General features: G+C 35.8%; 1 protein-coding gene across 2 annotated transcripts in view; it reads right to left on the minus strand.

Annotated features, from left to right (window-relative positions):
* The window catches only part of NCOA1 (nuclear receptor coactivator 1), a 236,954-nt gene that overhangs the window by 95,507 nt on the left and 121,871 nt on the right, over window positions 1-19,576 (minus strand). Inside the window, exons 1-2 of one of the 2 annotated variants that reach the window (XM_029938201.1) lie at window positions 17,944-18,103; window positions 5,164-5,316 (exon numbers count right to left, since the gene is read on the minus strand). The gene's annotated coding sequence lies outside the window, so the exon portion shown is untranslated. Of the gene's footprint in view, window positions 1-5,163; window positions 5,317-17,943; window positions 18,104-19,576 lie in introns of those variants that run through there. The other variant, XM_029938200.1, reaches the window with a different exon arrangement.

Genomic DNA, 19,576 nt, shown 5'->3' on the forward strand with positions numbered 1-19,576 from the left:
TGGAGGACCAGGGGGAGGGGAAGAGGGAAAGAGAGCTGGGGAGAGAGAGGGACACAAAATTTGAGAGACTACTGAATGCTGAAAATGAACTGAGAGTTGAAGGGGAAGGGGGAGGGGGGAAAAGAGGTGGTGGTGATGGTGGAGGGCACTTATGGAAAGAGCACTGGGTGTTGTATGGAAACCGATTTGACAATAAACTATTTAAAAAAAAGGTTTTTTAGTAAAAGAAAATCCTGTGCAAAATCTTTTATACATTAAGAGTAAAGAAATTATCAAGAACTTAATAACTTAAATTCTAAAAGTGTGTCATGTCTGAAATAATATATTTAATAAATTTATGCTTAGATTAAGAGACAATACTTTTTTTCTTTGCATTATTTTTCTTCTAAATGGAAAGAATAAGTTTGGAAAAACTATAAAAGTTTATTTTTTGTTTGCTATTAACAAAAATATAGGAAGAAGAGAAAGATCAGTTTTAAAACCCAGTATTTTAAATTCCTCACATTGACTTTATTTAAAATTTGATTTTTTAAGATTAAAAAACAAACGTATATACATTCACCTTGCCAAAATATTCCTATTGTATGAATTTGTGCCTGAGGAAAAACAGTTGTTATATGAAATACATATTTGTGGCAGCTACCTTATTAAAACAACTGGGCAAAAACACCCTCAACATTTTTTTGCAAACCCATGAAATTGGATGATTCGAGTTTTCCTACAATAACACTGGGTAGTTGTAGATATGCTATTCATGACTTCCAAAAATCAGTACTATCTCGTTCTAACTTGTGGAAATCATGTTGGTATTTCTTAAGAAAAAAAGAAAGAGATTAAAATCAGTCTTCCTGACCACAGCTCTCTTTAACTGTATAAACAATAAAATAAATGTCTAGTATTTACTTGCATGTGTACAGGAGAAGCGTTTATAATAGTTTTTAGCAAAGAGGTAAGGGCCTTGAAGATGGCGATCATAGATATAAAACTACGTGATAAAAATTTCACTCTCTCTCTCTCTCTCTCTGTTAATTCCATCCTCTTTCACAGATTCAGAAACTAATGAGCAGAAAATCAGTTAGAAGCTGCTGCCAGAAGAGAACTGAGGTCAGCTTTAGATACAGAACATCTACAGATGATTATCCAAACCCCAAATCACATTTGCTACATAAAATAATTCCAATATCTAAAATAGTTAAATCTCTGATCAGAACTTGTTCAATTTCCCTCAAAATATTTCAGAAACTCATTTCAGAATATAGAATGGTTAAATGTACATATATAAAACAGTAAAAGAAAAATGAATATACTAAAATTTGATGCTTAATGTTAAAGGCAGTAGAAGTACCAAACAACATGGGTCCATAATTTGCCAAAAGAATAGAACTATATTTTGAGGGCACTAGACAATGATCAAATCAGGTAAGCCTCCAGTTAATTTTGGGGTTATCCCCGCAGCTGGAGCAGAAGTGGCCTGAATAAAAGCACAATACAAATGTACATACAATCTTCATTACCCAAATTTACAGAAGAATATGCATTTTTTAAAACCTAGCTTAAAACTTAAATCATCCTACTTGATTCATTTATAGTTGGCAAAATCCTTATTAATACCCATGGGGAAATGAAAAAAAAATTCTCCAAGCATTTCAGGTGAATAGTTGGTGAAGCAGCATTAATATTTTCTCCATGATCATACTAATTGCTCTAGTCATATGCTTGCAGTACAATGCCCAGCAAATGGCCAACTCGAAACAAGTGAAACTCAAATTTCACTTTCCAATGTTCTCAGCAGAATAACACCCACACGAGTAATGCTTATAAATTTTAAACTGGAGACTCAGATTCTCAAAATTTCAGCATCAGAGGGACTCCGGCAATTGTCATCTAGCACACCGCTTCTCAAACTTTCTGACTATAGGCCACTTAAGAATATACAAAATGCCTATCTCGCCCGTTCCCATTTTCAAGTATCAAGTCAGTTAGAAACAAAGAATCTGAGCCGAACAAAATAATAAATAGGTTTACAAAACAGCAGGCCTATTAATATCCATTTAATTATAGGATAAGACAATGTAATAATAATAATTGTCTGTGTGTGTGTGTATATATATAGTTTATGTGTTTTATATGTGTAAACTCACTCTTTACAACTGCCATATGAAGTATGTATTATTATTTCTACCTACAGAATTACTGATTGAATTCAACAGTTTTACCTTACAAACTAGTGTCCAACAATGATGATGATGATGATGATAACAATGATGATGACCAACACTTACACAGGATTTACTATGTGCCAATCATTGTTCTAACCATCTAACTTACATTATTTATTCATAAACCTTACCAATTCAATTCACTCATAAAATATGAGACAAGTATCATTATAACCTATTTATGGATTATAGGAAATGAGGAAACTGAGGTACAGAAACATTACTTATCTGCTTAACATCATAAGCAGCAGAGGTAATTTGGTTCCAGAATCTGGGTATGCTTTAACTTATATAATTAACCTATAGTCACAGAACTGAGTAGAAAAGCCAACAAGAGATTCCCAATATTTGCTTTTGCTTCTACACTAAAATGCTCCTTCATTAGGAGTTTTCTCAGAAAAGCAGACATTAAATTATGCCACTTCTAGAAATCCTGGGTGGAATTTACAAGAGTTTCAAACACACGAACAGAGAGAGTCTTCTCAATTCTTAGTCCAAATGTCACACAGAAATAAATAAAATTGACTGTATATCCAATCCTGACTCCTTTCATCATGATCATATAAAATCAATTATTTCTTATAAATATAATTCACCTTAAAACGTAAATGTGTTATTCCTTCAAAAAGTTTTCCCATTACAAACCCTAATTTTTGTCCAAAAATTTATAACTCTTGGATTCTAAGATTATATATACATCTACACACATATAAAATTCTTTTCAACATCCAAATCATCTTTAGGAATCTACCTTCTAGAATTCTGGGCTCCCACCATGTTTTAACAGACTCTCTCCTGAAAAAAATCTTTATAGGCTTTGTTCTACTAGATAAGGTTCTCTGTTAACAAATCCATGAATCTCCAAAGTCCCATATCATAGTGTCTTTAGAAAGGAACACAGATGGAAACAGATATCAAGTTTACAATGAGTGCTACTATACAATACAGCTGACCTGTACTCTTCCAAAATGTCAGTTTTATGGAAGACAAAGAAAGTTGACAGACGATTCTAGGTTAAAGGAACCAAAGAGATATAACAACTATACAATGTGTGATCCTGGATCAGATGACTGATAAAATTTTAATGTAAACTATAAATGAAATAATAATAATAATGATGATGATGATGATGATGATGATGATGAAAATGTTGTTTCCTGCATTTCTTTTTTATGTTGTGGTTAAGTAGCAGAAACACACTGAATATTTAGGAGTGGAAGATCATAAATTTCCACAACTTCCTCTCAGATGATTCACCATCATTAATAATGGTGCTGGAAGAAGAGGAGCAGAAATAGTAGTAAATATGCAGAGAGATCAAGCAAATATAACAAAATGTTTACAACCGGTGAAAGTGGGCAATGGACAATATACAGGGCCTACCAAGTTGCCCACCAATCTTGCAACTATGTGGCAGGTTTAAAATTAGTTTTGATAAATGTTAAGGAGAAATAGAAAAGATAAAAAACAATCTTCATTGTGATATGAAGAAAAGAGACTTCTTAGAGAACTCACTGAACAAGGAGTTAAAGAAAAACACACCTGAGAGTTCAATCACTAAATCATTCTATTTTCTGTCCCTTCTCTTTCATAAAGATAAACTCCTTTCTCTCCATGAGATTCAACAGTCTGATTTCAAATAACAGAAAATAAATGTTAATAAATATATCACCAGTTAATAAAAGCCAGAAATCTGGAGTGTGTTCTAGAAACCAATCAGACTTTATTTTTATTAAAAATTTTTAAAATGTTTGTCATTTTAAGAGAGAGAGAGAGAGAGAGAGAGAGAGAGAGAGAGAGACAGACTGTGAGTGGGGGAGGGGCAGAGAGAAGGAGACACAGAATCCAAAGCAGGCTCAAGGCTCTGAGAAGTCAGCACAGAGCCCAACGTGGAGTTCGAACTCATGGGCCACGAGATCATGACTTGAGCTGAAGTCGGACACTTACCTGAGACTTTACAGAGAGAGGTAGCAGGATGAAGTGAGTATCATCTCAAATCATTCTGTACCTCCAGTCCCTGCTCTAAAGCACTCTGCCAACTGAGAGTCTCACCTCCATCTCCCAAATTCATTGTTTATTCCAAACACAAGTATTGCTTGTCAGCCAACAAAATTGAACTGCCTTTAACATCTATGGTTGTTAAACCCCACTCTTCAAGTTGACAACTATCACTCCGCACTGACACCTGTCTTCTTTAAAAATGAGTAGGTGGGTGAGCAGCGGGGACAGGAATGAGGGGAGTTCCTGGGGCGCTGATACTGTTTTACTTCTTAACCTGGTTAACAAGCTTGTTTGGCACATGATCATTTAAGAGTTCTACGCTTAAAATGTGTGACTTTTATCTGTATAATGCTATAATTCAGTTTAAAAGTCTGTTAATTTTAAAAAGCTTCCTGCCAGAAGTCTTCCAATTACTGATTTATCATTTTCTGATTCATCTTCAGCTTTTTACATACTGTCTTGGCTTGGTGCATGTTTATCTTTTTAATACAGGCTTCTATGATCATGGTCATGTTTGTGGATATGAAAGAACTATTCCCTCAGGTAGCTCACAAACTCTTCGAAATCAGCTATGCAAAAATGCCCAAATGTAAAAAATGAGCACCAAATATAGATCGAATGACTGCACACCTGTTAGAAATATATAGACCAAATCTGGGGATGGCTCAGTGTAGTTTTAATGCTTTCCATTTTAAATTCAATGAGGAGGGTCTCACTGTAAAATATTCATATGAACCCTATATTCATTTCAACATGCATTAAAGTGGTTCATAAAGTGAACATGGACAATTTACATTTAGGAACATCAAGAGATGTTTTATAATAACTTTGAAACTTTTAAATCAAAAACAGATTTCCATTTAAACAAGAGTCAACAGGTAATCATTTCCCTCCACACTTTTGTACAGACAAAGCTCTTTAAAAACAGAGCTACAATTCCCACCTGGGAGACTTCTTTGTTCATAATGAGTCCTCAAAACAGATATGGTCAAATCTAGCGCTCCAGAGGGTAGCGTGCAGGGGAGTGGGGTAGCGATGTATCCAGAGATGGCTGTAGTTTCTTCACTCTCACCTCATTTAAGGCCAATTATGCAAACTAAAAAAAGAAAAAAATAAAAGCAGAAGGAAGATTAGATTGTTGTTTTATTCTCTAAGAAATGACAAAGGCCAGAAATGCTGCATAAAGAAAGAAAATACAACTTATAAAGCCAAATGGAAAAATATTTCCAAAAGACAATGGATGAAGATCTGATTTTACAACTAAAGTCCTTTCTGGTGATTAAATATGTATTCCTATCTAAGGCTGCTGCTTAGGTAATATATAATTACATTCTGCCCTTAATCTTCTGAAAGAGCCATTTATATGCCTTTTAAAAATTTTTTCTGGCTACAGTTGTATGTTTATCCTTCTTTTTACTTAAAATACTCATTATTCATATTTTCAGTTTTCATTGAACACTTTCTTTGATTTCTGTAATACTTCTCACTATGCATTAAAGTTACTATCATACTTTACTTTCAAAATTTTTAAAATATTTATTTATTTATTTGTTTCTGAGAGAGAGAGAGAGAATGAATGAGCAGGAGAGAGGCAGGGAGAAAGAGAGAATCCCAAGCCGACTCTTGTCAGTGTAGAGACCCATGCAGGGCTCAAACCCATGAACTGTAAGATCATGATCTGAGTGGAAAGCAAGAGACAGAGGCTTAATTGATTGAGCCACCCAGGCACCCCACTTTCAAATTTTTCACTGGAAAACTTTACAAACTTTTAAATTAATGTTTATTCACTTTTTGAGAGGGAGAAAGTCAGACAGAGCATGAATGGGGAAGAAGTAGAGAGCAAGGGAGACACAGAGCTCAAAGCAGGCTCTAGGCTCCAGGATGTCAGCACAGAACCTGATGCAGAGCTCAAACTCATGAACCATGAAATCATGACCTGAGCAGAAATTGAATGCTCAACCAACTGAGCCACCCAGGCGCCCCTTTACAAACTTTTTATATTCACAATACTTAAAAATAAGGGGTGCCTGGGTGGCTCAGTCGGTTAAGCCTCCGGCTTCGGCTCAGGTCAGATCTCACGTTCATGGGTTCGAGCCCCGCGTCAGGCTCTGTGCTGACAGCTAGCTCAGAGCCTGGAGCCTGCTTCCAGTTCTGTGTCTCCTTCTCTCTCTGCCCCTCCCCCTCTCATGCTCTGTCTCTCTCTGTATCAAAAATAAATAAAACATTAAAAAAATAAAAAAATAAAATAAAATAAAATAAAATTTACTGAGCTCTAGTTCCAATAATAATGAACTATCTCATATTGGACTAATTTGCCCTCAGATAATAATTATTAACTCTGGATAGAATATTTTAAAAAACTGTTCATGGGCTCCTGTTGGCTCAGTTGGTTAAGCCTCTAACTTTGGCTTTGGTCATGATCTCATGGGTTTGTGAGTTTGAGGACCCCCCACCTCCCCTGTCAGGCTCTGTGCAGACAGCTCAAGAGCCTGGAGCCTGCTTCAGATTTTGTCTTCCTCTCTCTCTGCCCCTCCCCCACTCACGTTCAGTCTCACACTCACTCTCTCTCTCTCTCTCTCTCTCTCAAAAATAAACATTTAAAACAATTTTTTTAAGTTAAAAGTAACTATTCAAAGATACTGAAAGTGATCAACAGCAGCCAGAAATGTAGGGGGTTTGATTACTGAAAGAAAGGAACCATATTGATGAGATGTATATGTATAACTCTACCTTAAAAGAACTCTTCCCAGTATATCCCTCTTAAGTACTGGGAGACTAGAGCTCAAGAAGAAAACCACGGTCCCACTGGCATCTAAGAGCCGAAAGAAAGCTGACAACAGGAGGGGAAAGTCATGGCAGGAAGGGTGGTACAATAAAGGGCAGTGGGAGTGTAAATCTGTCCACAAATGCTCCTCAGATCTTTGGCTGGTCCCCGAACTGCTCATGCACTGGGAGACTCCAAGGAGCCCAACAGAAGGCAACAGCTGGAAGACTAAAAGGCTGAACAGAGATCTCAGCTTCCTACCACAGGAAAGACACAGTTTGGATTGTGAATCCTGCCAAGTTTAGAAGGGACTGGTGAACACAAATGGCTTCTCACAGAAACCACAGGAAGGGCCACATCTCAGGGTAAAGACTACATCCCAGGAAATAAAGATTCTCCCAAGACTAAGAGCAAAGCTGAAATAACATCTGGGGTGACAAAGTATAAAAACCAAACCTCCCTAATTTCAAGGTTATCAGTCAGTAATTTTTTTTACTTTTTATGTTGAAATCCTTAGAGCCTCTTATCGTCACAAGTAGTAAAAGTGGTAGAGAGATCCCACGTCTATACCACTCAACTACCCCAATGGCGATAACTTACATAAGTGCAGTGTATTATCGTAAACTGAGAAGCTGACTGGCATAATACAATCCTCTAGGCTACAGACTTTACTTGTATTTTGCCAGTTTTTTCATGCATTTTTTGTTTTTTGTATATCTTTGTTTACAATTCTATGACATTTTAGCACGTGCAGAGATCCATATACCATACCACAACCTAGATTCCCTTTTGTTATTTATAATCACACCCTCCTCCCCTTTCCTTAATTCCTGACAACCACTTATCTGTCCTCTAGTTCTATAATTCTGTCACTTTCAGAATCTTACAAAAATTGAATCAAATAGTATGGAAACATTTTAGATTGGCTTTTTTTTCTCTTGCATAAGATACCCGAAATCCATTCAATTTGTTGACTATATCAATAGTTTGTTCCTTTTCATTGCTCCATGATTTGGAGATACAGTTTTTTGTTTTTTGGTTTTTTCCCACCTGTCAAAGTACAAATGGGATGTATTCTTTTGGGGGTAATTATAAATAAAGCTGCTATAAATATTTGTGTACAGCTTTCTGTGTGGACATAAGTTTTCATTTTTCTAGGATAAATACCCAGAAACGCAATTGCTGGGTTGTATGGTAAGTGTGTATTTACCAGCTAGTAATTTGGAACAAAAATCAATACTCTTAAAAAAACAATCTACAATATTATAAACAAAATCCAATATCTAGAAAATAGATCTTATAATAGAAAAATCTATTACAAGATGTTGGAATTAACTGAAAAGGATGCTCATGCTGTTAAGTATATTTAAGATGTTATAACTAGTGAACAGATAAGAAATTGTAATTGCTGGGTTATATAGTATTTACCAGCTAGTAATTTGGAACAAAAATCAATACTCTTAAAAAAAATCAATCTATAATATAATAAACAAAATCCAATATATAATAAAAAATTACTAAACATGCAAAGAAGATAAAAACTATAACTCAAGTACAGGAGAAAACCTATCACAAGATGATCTAGAAAACAGATCTTATAACAGAAAAACCTATCACAAGACGTTGGAATTAACTGACAAGAATGCTCAAGCCGTTAATACAAGTATATTCAAGATGTTATAATTAGTAAACAGATAAGAAATTTGACAGCAAATGGAAACGAAAGAAAAGAAAGAAATGAAACTTCAAAAACGAGGTAGTTCAATATCAAAACTTAAAAATCCACTGGATAGACTGAATCTACTATTAATAATAGCTCTGAGATGGCACCAAAACAACTTAGTGAACTTGAAGTCAAGACAATACTCAATCCAAAGACTGGACAATCTAAAAAAATTAAAACCAACAGTTTAAAAGATTAAAAAAATCATTTATACATTTTAGTAAGACTGTTCAAGAAAAACAAAAGGCATCACAAATTACTAATTACAGAAATGGGAGGAGAAACATTCAGATCCTACAAATACAATATTCACATAATGCAAATCAATTCAGTAACAGATAAAATGAAAAATCCCTTAAAATTACTACAACAGATCCTACAAATACAATATTCATATAATGCAAATCAACTCAGTAACAGATAAAATGAAAAATCCCTTAAAATTACTACAACAACCATAAAAATAAATAGAAACCTATCGACTAAAAAAATTCATAATTAAAAGACAATAAAAACAAAACAAAAAACCCACAAAAATCAAAATAAAACTCTAGGCCCAGATGGCTTCACTGGTGGGTTCTAGCAACCATTAAAGTAAGTAATAATCATCTTACATACTTTCTAGAAAACCGAAGAGAGATACTCTTCAACTTGTTTTATTTTTTCAAAAAATTTTTAAAGTTTTTATTTATTTATTTTGAGGGAGAAGAGAGTGAGCAGAGGAGGGGGCAGAAAGAGAAGGAGAGAATTCCAAGCAAGCTCTGCACTGTCCACAGGGCCCAATGCAGGGCTCAAACTCACAAACCATGATCAATCATGACCTAAGCTGAAATCAAGAGTCAGATACTCAACCGACTGAGCAACCCAGGCGCATCCTTCCCCCAACTTGTTTTATTAAATAAGCAAATTCCTAATACCAAAACTTGACAAAGGTATTACCAGGAAAGAAAATCAGCCTCATGAATACAGATGCAAAACAACAAAATGAATCCAACAATATATAAAAAGGATAACATACCATGATCATGTGGTTTATCCAAGAAATGTTTCAAGTTAAATATCAATGTAATTTACCATACTAACAGAATAAAACGTATATAACCATTTCAACAGATACAGGAAAAAAATCTGAGAAAATTCAGCACCCATTCATGATATAATTCTCAGCAAACTAAGAATTAAAGGTAACTCCTTCAATCTGATAAGTAGGATGACTAAAAAAAACCCTACATCTAGTATTTTATATAATGGTAAAATATTGGGAGTTCTCCTAATGTTGGGAACAAGGCAAGAATGTTCACTCTAGCCACTGTGGTGTTTTGTTTTGTTTTGTTTTTTAAATATTTTATTTTTAAATAATCTCTACACCCAGCATGGGGGACCAAATCCACAACCTCAAGATCAAGAGTCCATGCTTTGGGCGCCTGGCAGGGCTCAGTTGGTTAAGCATTTGACTCTTGATTTAAGCTCAGGTCATAATCTCATGGTTTGTGAGATCAAGCCCCTATGTGCTGCCAGCATGAAGCCTGGTGGTTTCTCTCTCCCTCTCTCTCCCTCTGCCCTTCCCAGCTCGCTCTCTCTCAAAATAAATAAATAAACAGAAAAAGAGTTCCACACTTTGTCAACTGATCCAGCCAGGTGCCTTATAGCCACTTTATTATTGTAATGGATGTACTGAAGGTCCTACTCAGTGCAATAAGTCAAGAAAAAAAAAGGAAACTCAGAGAGAAAGAACTAAAATTGTCTTTATTCACTTAAAAATCATTTTTTGGTACATAACTCTAAGGAATCTTAAAACTAATTACTAGAATTAATAAGTGATTTGGCAAAGTTGTAGGATACAAGGTGAGTATACAAAATCAACTATGTTTCTATACAACCACAGTTGGAAAATAAAATGCAAAACAAATTTATAATAGCATCAAAAAATACAAAAATACTTAAGAATTAATTTAACAAAAGATATGCAAGACCTATATATATACTTTTACTGTTGAAACTAAAAATGACTCCCCCCAAGAACAGAGGGATTAAATATTTTTATGGGTTCACCAAAATACAATTGTCCTCCCAATTAACTAATATATTCAAAAATATTACTTTATGTACATCTGGTATGTTATACTATCAATAAATACAAGTCTTTTTTTCTTTTGTTTCATATTTGTAATAGTTTTTTTTAATGCTTATTTTGGGCTTTTTCTTTTTATATAAAAACTATGCTTTCTCTAAATCATGATTTCCTCCAATGCTGAATTCCATATTAAAGTGCAATGTTTAATTTTAGAAAATGGGATTATCCTATCACCTGGATTCAAAAGCGCTTACCCCCTTACAGTCCCTCTAAATTGAACTAAGTGCTTTTTATATTTTCAAGATTTTTTCTTCTGCTGATTTCAATCCACAATTCAAAACCTCAAAGAAACTTGAGCTAGCTCTTCATACTGACTTACAGTTAAAACTATTAAAGAAAAGAATTTACAGTTAGATTAGCCCAATTTACATTTAGTTGAACTTTTCTCATTTTATATGTCTAGTTAATTTGCATTTGTAATAAACAGTGCTCCAGAACATTTTCTTGAATGAAACAATTCATTTCAATCCTCCTGATACTACTTTGTGTGTTCTTTCATTTGTGAGGCATTTTATCTTTTAGTTTTCCCTAGGTAAATGTGTAAGAATTGGTAAGTAGTAAGTGACTATTGGCAAATATGGCATTGTTTATCTAGTCATCTAGAAACTTAGTTCTGTCATTATTTGGCTTCCAAGAAAAAGCAACCCCCCAAATCACTTACATACTTAATCCTGCAGGTATAATCTTTGCCAAAAAATGCTACTCTCTTCTATAAAACCTGAGAGTTTTTATAGGCACTATTTCAAAACCAAGCAGTAACTGAAGCCAGATGGATCCTGCTAATGATTTAGGGTCCTAATGGACTCATGGCCAACCATGTGAGGAAATGTAAGAACAATGCTAAGGGGGAGCTGAGTATGGTCATTTAGGAACTGCATAAAAAATAGAAAAGCACAAGATAAATCCACATTCCAAAAAAATATGTACAGGTGCACGTGGGTGGCTCAATTGGTTAAGCATCTGACTCGATTTTAGCTCAGGTCATGATCTCACGGTTCGTGAGTTTGAGCCCTGCATCTGGCTCTCTACCAACAGTGCAAAGTCTGTGTGGGGTTCTCTCTCTCTCCTGTCTCTCCCCTGCTCGTGCTCTGAGTCTCTCTCTCAAGATAGATAAATAACAGATAATTAAAATAATTTTTAAGATTTTGAATAATTAAAAAAGGATATGTACAAAAGAAGGTATGTATACACAATGAGAAGTTAAAAATATGGAGTCAGGAGATAAGTGACACAGAGAACCTAAGAAGACAGGAAGAATATGCATAAGTACTAAAAAAGAAGTTTGATTATTACTGTGAAATAATAATATTTCACTTTAAGTGAGTTCTCTTAAAATGCATCTCTCCAGTGATTTTTTTTTTTAAATTTCATTTCATTTAATTTAAATTCCAGTATAGTTAACATACCATGTCATGCTGCAGGTGTACAATATAGTGATTCAAATATTCCATGCCCTGTGATTGTTATGTAATTATCTGTGCTTTTTTAAAAATTAAAAAAAAATTTTTTTTTATGTTTTATTTATTTTTGATAGAGAGAGAGAGACAGAGCATGAGAGGGGGAGGGGCAGAGAGCGAAGGAGACAGAGAACCGGAAGCAGTCTCCAGGCTCTGAGCCAGCTTTCAGCACAGAGTCTGATGACCCATGAACGTGAGATCTGACCTGAGCCGAAGTCGGAGGCTTAACCGACCGAGCCACCCAGGCACCCCTTATCTGTGCTTTCTAGAGCTCAGCATTTTAAGCCTTTCCTCACCAACCCCCCTGCCCTGCAATCCCGAGGAATCCAGAGGAGGAGATCTCCTATGGATACTACAAACTCCTACTGGACCATCATGACTACTGAGCATGCCGGATGACTTTCAATTTCAGGTTCCAATTTTCCCCTCCCTGGTAAGGCCTTTCTATCATCATTATCTGCTTCCAGTGCTGGATTACGGCACCAGTTCTGGCTAACACAGCACCTCAATTCCGTCAATTTAATTTATTTAATTACTAATGTAATTTCTTAAATTCAATCTGATTTAAAAATCAAATGAGGAGGCCAGGTGATAGAAGAACACATATTATGCATCTAACACATAGGGTAAAAAGGAAACCTATTAGACATTCTCCCTTTGTTATTCTGGAATCAGGCAGATGTACAGAGCCAGAAATTAAAAATATATAGATAAATATTACAAGTAAATATCTATGGATTTAGCCCCAGAATTAACAACAGTAAACACTTTTTATATTTTTTCTTTAAGAAATGAAGCACTACCAATAAATCCAAAGTCCCCAAACTCACACAGAGCCCACTCTGTTCATTCTCCTCCCTTTGATAGAGATAACCATTATCATGAATTTAGTACATCTCTTTCTGAATATGTATGAGTGCGTGTACCCATACACAATATGTTTTATGTTTTAAAACATACATGTTTAAATTGTATGTAACACACATTATTCATTTTGCTGATTTCACGCATTGTTTTGGAGCTTATCCTTGCTGAGGCGTACATGCATGTGTTTCACTCATACAAATATATGAATACACCTCATCTTGTGTTTAAGTGGTCTGTAAATTTTATTTTTTTTAATATTTGAGAGAGAATACTTGAAGTCGACCATCCTAGATTCATCTTCTTATTTTCTTCAATCTTCTGTTTATGATTTCTTTGCCTTTTTGCTCTACTCCTAAAAAATTCTCAATTTATTCTTTAATAATTCTATTGAGTTTTTCTATTCTGCCACATATTCTTAATTTAAAAGAATTCTTTGTTTTCTGAATGTTTTTAAAGTATCCTATCCTTGCTCTACGGATGTAGCATCCCATCTTTCTAAAGATACTTTATACACACATACGGTATATGTAGATGTGTGCGTGTGTGTGTGTGTGTGTGTGTGTACATATACATAAAAATTTCCCAGCTATACAGTCTATTTTCAGCAAGTTGGTTTGTATTCTTGATTTGTTTATTTTGATTTCTGTTATTTATAGTAGATGCTTTCCTTAGATATTTGATGATATTTAGATCTTTGGAAATAATTTATTTAAAGCTCTAATTAAGTACATGGGGCTATTGACTGTGACCTTCAATTTAGGGCAATCTGGGCAGGCTCTTCATCAGGTCACAGGTATTGATGTGAGAAACCTGGTGCCTATTATCTACCACTTATTTACTTATCTGCTCAACACCTGTATAAAGTAGCTTCAGAACTGTTAACCTGTACCCCCATAAGAAACAGATTTACTAAACAGAGTACAGTATTTATGTGAAGTTCTTTTTGTCTTTAGTTTTTTCTTAATGGGCTGGTCAGATTTTTCATAAAAGATTCTTCCTGCTTCCTGCCTAGAGGATAAAGTCCTCAGTTGGGAAGCCAATCATGGAGGAGTGGGCAGGGACTCTCATCATTCAAAATGTCAATGCTCATTTAATCCCCCTCCAACCTTCAATGTGCCTGTTGTCCATTAGGCCAGTAGCCAGCCCTCTGTCTTCATCCAGAGAATATACTTCAAATTTCCCACTGTCAAGATGGGAGCAGGGCATTAGAACAGTGGCAAAAAGCAAAGAAGATCCAGGCATTTAACTGTTACTTAAACATCTTTTAAACAATCCTCCTTCTTTTAGCCCCCTAGATCCATCATCTTCATCTTCTCGCCCTTCTTCCCCTTCCCCTTTCAGAGTGACCTAGTACGCCCACTGTGTGAGCCCTTTGGAGACTCACCAGTACAAATTCCATTAGTCCTTAGCTTTCTCCATGTAAAACTGGGCTTTCCTCGGTTTAATAAGATTACTACACTCTTCTAGCTGTTTCTCAGTTTCAAAAAGTTTGCCCTATTTTTCTCCAGTTCTTAGTATGTATTTATGACTAAAAACAACTCAACAACAACCCTTATTGACTTTGTTTTCATTGTTTAACTGTGGTTTCGGGAGGGAACAATATTAACTATGTGCTCAAACTACCACCTTTACCTGGAATCAAATACTATGTTGTTATTGGTAATATTTTATTTGTTTATTTCCAATCTTTCATAATCTTTAAGAAAGCAAGAGCACACATGGGAGGGAGAGAGGGGTAGGAAAGGGGAGAGAGAGAGAGAGAGAAAGAGAGAGAATGAATCTTAAGCAGGCTGCATGCTTAGCATGGAGCCCAGTTTAGGGCTCAATCCAACAATCCTGGGATCATGACCTGAGCCAAGATTGAGAGTTGCACACTCAACCAACAGAGCCACCCAGGTGTCCATAATCTTTTTTTTTTTAAATGTTTACTTATTTTGAGAGAGAGAGCGAGCGAGCGAGCGTGAGCGAGCATGTATGTATATGCAACTTAGGGAAAGGTATAGAGAGAGAGGGAGAGGGAGAAGCCCAAGGAGGCTCTCCACTGTCAATGTAGAGCCCAATAAGGGGCCTGATCTTTTTTTTTTTTTAGAAATAATGTTTTTATTTACTGAATATACAAATAAAGGTAATTATTTTTTAATATAATTTATTGTCGAGTTGGTTTCCATATAACACCCAGTGCTCATCTCAACAAGTGCCCTCCTCCAGGCCCATCACCCATTTCCCCCTCTCCCCTACCCCCATCAACCCTCAGCTTGTTCTCAGTATTTAAGAGTCTCTTATGGTTTGCCTCCCTCCATCTCCTTAACTATTTTTTCTCCCCTTCTCCTCAAGGGGCTTGATCTTATGAAGCCCAAGATTATGACCTGAGCCAAAATCAAAAGTCAGATTCTTAGCCAACTAAGCAACCCACACACCCCCTCCCATAATCTTTTTAAAGTTTTGCTTCATATATATTATTAACACACCAATATTTTTAACAATTTGAAAATTCACCATCCTGTCATTCTCCAGAACCAATCATTCATTAAAGGTGCTCAGTAACAGAATGAAGTATATGACAGAAAGAGAACTCATGACAGGCAGAAAGGGCCTCTAAAACAGTTAATTGGGAAAGTTTTAAAATGGACCAGCTTTAGATCATACACATGACATTAGCTCTTCATACACATTATCTGATATCATAGATAATCATACACATTATCTGCTTTTGGAAAAGCAGAAAAAAAACCATCTTCCATTAGCAACTGTCACCTTATGAGATGAGGCTCAAAAGAAGGTGTGGTCTACTCTTCTGTTCTCCGTGAGGAAGTAACGGAAACTTTCAAATCTCTAAGGGCAGTAGAGTCTCTCCCCCATGCCCATACATAGTAAATGTGAAATGGGATGGAAGTAACTTGTTATCAATAACACTTAAAATTACAATGTTTATACATTGATGACTTTGGTAAAATTAGTGCGGATCCAAGGTTATCTTTAATACAACATGACTTTAACTCTTCTACTCTGATGTACTTTTTGAGGAGGAGAGAAAGGGGTAATGTTAGTCCACGTCCCCGTGTGATGGTACTAGCTTAGGTAGCTCTGCTGCCGTCCACTAGCGGGTTATTATAAATAAACCACTAAGACCAGCAGCAATCATAAATTACTTTGGTTACATGGAGTTAAGATTCTATGGTAACTTCTCTGTTCTTATTAATTCTGCCCCAAATAAAATTTAAGAAAGAAGGCAGCACCTAAAACTTTGTGCAAAATAGTTTTTTCTTAAGAGAGACTATAAGATTTCACAAAAGAATGAAAAATGATGCTACCAACTCTCCTCTTACTGCTGGTGCAGCAGTCATGCTCTCCAAATCAAAGACAAAAATAATTTAAATAAAATTTGAAATAAAGCCATCATATTAATGTTAAAAAAATAGTTTAAAAGTGGGTAGAAAGTTTAACTTCTCATGTTTCCCATGAAACATGAGATCATGACCTGAGCTGAAACCAAGAGTCAGATGCTTAACCTACGAGGCCACCCAGGCACCCCTCTTTTTTGCTTTTTGTTATTAACATAATCTGAAGAGGAGGCACCCAAAAAAGCAGACTTTAAAGGTGAAACTGTTTATTTTTTAAATGTTTTAATGTTTATTACTTTTTGAGAGAGAGGGAGAGAGAGAGGGAAAGTGTGCCAAAGTAGGGGAGGGGCAGAGAGAGTGAGACACAGAATCCAAAGCAAACTCCAGGCTCTGAGCTGTCAGCACAGAGCCCAACGCAGGGCTGGAACTCATGAGCAGGTGAGAGATCATGACCTGAGCCAAATGCTTAACCGACTGGGCCACCGAGGTACCATTTAAAAAATTTTTTTAATGTTTGTTTATTTTTGAGAGAGAGAGAGAGAGAGAGAGAGAGAGAGAGAGAGAGAGTCAGTCAGCAGGGGATAAACTTTATTTTTTTAATATAATGGTCATATTTACTTATTTTTCCTTATTAATCTTTGATTTTTAGAAGACTAAGTTCATTGCTCTTATGATTACAATAGCTTTTATGAAAACCCTGCAATCTCTCTCCAGAAAAAAAACCAAATTTCTTCACACAACTTTTGAATGCTTTTAAAAATCTGGATAAATTCATGGATGCTGTTACAAAAAATTGTATTATATTGAAAAGATTTGAAAACTGTTGCTCTGTGGTAAAGGCAAGAGCTCCAAGGGGACTCCAGCTGAGAAGTAAATCTTGGTAAGTGGCAAAAATTCTATGAGTGGCTAGCATTAAAGAGAACTGTGACCCCAAGAAAATTCTTTGTATAAGTGGACAAGAGATATGAAGAAGATATATAGAAGAAGAAAGATTGTTCACTGTTCATTGTTCACGAAAGCAAAAAATGGTAAGAACTCAAATGCCCATCAATAATAGAATGGATTAGTAAACTCTAATGGAATAAAACCTCATATCAATGAAATAAATTAACTGAACTTTAGCTATCCACATCTGCCTATAGGCAACCACATTCCCTTATTAGAACTGGATTATACTACAATTTGATGAAAAGTATGGATTCTGGAGCTCAACTCCACCAACACTAGCTTTTTGACCTTCACCCTTCTATGCCTTGGTTTCCTGCTCTACAAAAAAGTAGAATAATACTTGTATTTATTCAAAGTTGTTAGGAGAGTAAATACTTAATATTTTTAAGTTATTTAAAATAATGCCTGGCACATGGTTACTGCAAAGTAATTAATAAATAGATAACAGCCAACTAAGTTTAATATCTCTTCTAGTTGGCAGCCACTTACCTAATAAATAATGGCAGCCATCATGTTTTCCCTTGCTTTTTTCCAGACTTCGGTATCATACAATTCTTTAATTATTTGTTTCAGTAAAACATATTCAGGAAATGTTATGTATCTTCATATGGCTTTTTTGTTTTTAATTCTTAGTCGGCTTCCAGGGAGATACTGATGCTTAAATTCTAGGTTCTAAAGATAAAATGAAATTTAAACAGTACAATAAAAGGTCAAAGTACTTCACTGTATCTCCATTTTTTTTGGCCCTCCTTTTTTTTTTTTTAAAAAAAAAGGCAGATTATAACCTAAAAACCAAAATTGTATGTTTAACTTCCTACATACCAATTACTAAATCTAAAATATTAATGCTTCTTACCATTCACTATTATATTTACATTAAAAGGACAAAACACTGAAAAGCCTAGGCTACTGGATTTCAAAACTGCTAATTCTGGTGTAGTATAAACACATCAATTTTGGATGTAAGTTATTCTCAAAAGAATGCCCCTACTATTTTTATGCTCTATTTTAAGCTCCACACCTGCAAGCACCTGCCCATTTTTTAAGGAATTCCAAACTAAACTCCTCTGTATTCCTTTGCCTTGGTTCCCCCATCTCCAAAAGAGAAAAGAAGAAAGAAGAAAAAAGAACAGTACCTTCACACTCACCCAATTGCTGCCACCAGAAACCCAGACGTCACCCTTAAAATCTTTTCCACTGTCACAACCTAGATTATATTCTAGAGCCCCATCGAGCCTATTTCAGAAATAAGTCATCATTCACATGCACACAAATCTGATATCTGATTCCTGCTTACACTCCTTCTGTGAGTTTTGTCTCACTTAGAATAAAACCCCCCACCTCCTGACGCAGCCACTCTCCCCACAGCGGGCCGTGCATTAGCAGCTTTGGTACCTCCTCAGTCCCTGCCCGGTCCCTGGTCTCTCTGCCCCATCTAAGGCCATCATTACAATACAGTCCTTGTTGCAAATAATCTCTTATTTTCCTCACCTGCCCGATTTCTACTCCCTGTCCAAGCTTCAGCTGACACTCTACTTCTCTTACCTCAGGAATCGAAACCAGCCCTCCTTTCACTTATTGTGATGAGCACTGGTTGTAGTATGTGAGTGATGAGTCACTAAATTCTACACCTGAAACTAATATGACACTGCATGTTAACTGACTGGAATTTAACAAAAACTTGAGAAAGAAAAAGAAAAAAATAAATCCGCCCTCCCTTCCACCTTCATAGCTCTTTCTACTATTCCTTCTTAGCATTTTTCAAAACTTGTATTAACATATGTTTGTGTGATTATATGCTTATGACGTATCTCCCTCACTAGACTATAAGCTCCCGGCTGGATGTTTTTTTAGTGTTTGTTTATTTTTGAGAGAGAGACAGAAAGAGAGAGCAAACGGGGGGGTAGGGTGTTTGACGAGGAGCATAGAGAGAGAAGGAGACACAGAATCTGAAGCAGGCTCCAGGCTCTGAGCTGTCAGCACAGAGCTCGACACAGAGCTCAAACCCACGAACCGTGGGATCATGATCTGAGCCAAAGTCGGACGCATAACTGACTGAACCACCCAGGCGCCCGGCAGATGGATGTTTTTTAACTAGCGCAGAATAGGTACACATTTTAAA

Source organism: Suricata suricatta, chromosome 4, assembly GCF_006229205.1.
Source record: "Suricata suricatta isolate VVHF042 chromosome 4, meerkat_22Aug2017_6uvM2_HiC, whole genome shotgun sequence".
Lineage (NCBI taxonomy): Eukaryota > Metazoa > Chordata > Mammalia > Carnivora > Herpestidae > Suricata > Suricata suricatta.